Source organism: Triticum dicoccoides, chromosome 3A, assembly GCF_002162155.2.
Source record: "Triticum dicoccoides isolate Atlit2015 ecotype Zavitan chromosome 3A, WEW_v2.0, whole genome shotgun sequence".
In the NCBI taxonomy this organism is placed as follows: domain Eukaryota; kingdom Viridiplantae; phylum Streptophyta; class Magnoliopsida; order Poales; family Poaceae; genus Triticum; species Triticum dicoccoides.
In genome coordinates this window covers 209440670-209442788 of record NC_041384.1, presented here as the reverse complement: position 1 = coordinate 209442788, position 2119 = coordinate 209440670, and positions in this window count along the sequence as shown.

The window sequence follows — 2119 nt, the reverse complement described above, 5'->3', positions numbered from 1 at the left end:
TGACAGGATTTTGAAGAAGTTCAAAATGGATCAAGCAAAGAAAGGGTTCTTGCCTGTGTTACAAGGTGTGAAGTTGAGTCAGACTCAATGCCCGACCACTGCAGAAGATAGAGAGAAGATGAAAGATGTTCCCTATGCTTCAGCCATAGGCTCTATCATGTATGCAATGCCGTGTACCAGACCTGATGTGTGCCTTGCTATAAGTCTAGCAGGGAGGTACCAAAGTAATCCAGGAGTGGATCACTGGACATCGGTCAAGAACATCCTGAAGTACCTGAAAAGGACTAAGGATATGTTTCTCGTATATGGAGGTGACAAAGAGCTCATCGTAAATGGTTACGTTGATGCAAGCTTTGACACTGATCTGGACGATCCTAAATCGCAAACCGGATACGTGTTTACATTAAACGGTGGAGCTGTCAGTTGGTGCAGTTCTAAACAGAGCGTCGTGGCGGGATCTACGTATGAAGCGGAATACATAGCTGCTTCGGAAGCAGCGAATGAAGGAGTCTGGATGAAGGAGTTCATATCCGATCTAGGTGTCATACCTAGTGCATCGGGTCCAATGAAAATCTTTTGTGACAATACTGGTGCAATTGCCTTGGCAAAGGAATCCAGATTTCACAAGAGAACCAAGCACATCAAGAGACGCTTCAATTCCATCCGGAATCTAGTCCAGGTGGGAGACATAGAGATTTGCAAGATACATACAGATCTGAATGTTGCAGACCCGTTGACTAAGCCTCTTCCACGAGCAAAACATGATCAGCACCAAGGCTCCATGGTTGTTAGAATCATTACTGTGTAATCTAGATTATTGACTCTAGTGCAAGTGGGAGACTGAAGGAAATACGCCCTAGAGGCAATAATAAAGTTATTATTTATTTCCTTATATCATGATAAAAGTTTATTATTCATGCTAGAATTGTATTAACCGGAAACATAATACATGTGTGAATACATAGACAAACAGAGTGTCACTAGTATGCCTCTACTTGACTAGCTCGTTAATCAAAGATGGTTATGTTTCCTAACCATGGACAAAGAGTTGTTATTTGATTAACGGGATCACATCATTAGTTGAATGATTTGATTGACATGACCCATTCCATTAGCTTAGCACCCGATCGTTTAGTATGTTTCTATTGCTTTCTTCATGACTTATACATGTTCCTATGACTATGAGATTATGCAACTCCCGTTTGCCAGAGGAACACTTTGTGTGCTACCAAACATCACAACGTAACTGGGTGATTATAAAGGAGCTCTACAGGTGTCTCCAAAGGTACATGTTGGGTTGGCGTATTTCGAGATTAGGATTTGTCACTCCGATTGTCGGAGAGGTATCTCTGGGCCCTCTCGGTAGTGCACATCACTTAAGCCTTGCAAGCATTGCAACTAATGAGTTAGTTGCGGGATGATGTATTACAGAACGAGTAAAGAGACTTGCCGGTAACGAGATTGAACTAGGTATAGGACACCGACGATCGAATCTCGGGCAAGTAACATACCGATGACAAAGGGAACAACGTATGTTGTTATGCGGTCTGACCGATAAAAGATCTTCGTAGAATATGTAGGAGCCACCATTTGACTGGATTCCCAGTATGGCACCTTGCCCATAAAAGCCAGAGATTGGACTCTCTTACTGTGTTTTTTCAGGGCTGTTCCGAGCCAGGTTCCCTGGATCTATGAGCATCCAGGTTCCGCTATTGGTTATTGACCTGAGACGTGTATCGGTCATGTCTACATTGTTCTTGAACCCGTAGGGTCCGCATGCTTAAGGTTACGATGACAGTTATATTATGAGTTTATGCATTTTGATGTATCTAAGGTTGTTCGGAGTCCCGGATGTTATCACGGACATGACGAGGAGTCTCTAAATGGTCGAGACATAAAGATTGATATATTGGAAGCCTATGTTTGGATATCGGAAGTGTTCCGGGTGAAATCGGGATTTTACCGGAGTACCGGGAGGTTACCGGAACCCCCCCGGAAGGTATATGGGCCTTAGTGGGCCTTAGTGGAAGAGAGGAGAGGTGGCCAGAGATGGGCCGCGCACCCCTCCCCCCTTGGTCCGAATTGGACAAGGAGAGGAGGCCGGCCCCCCTTCCTCCTC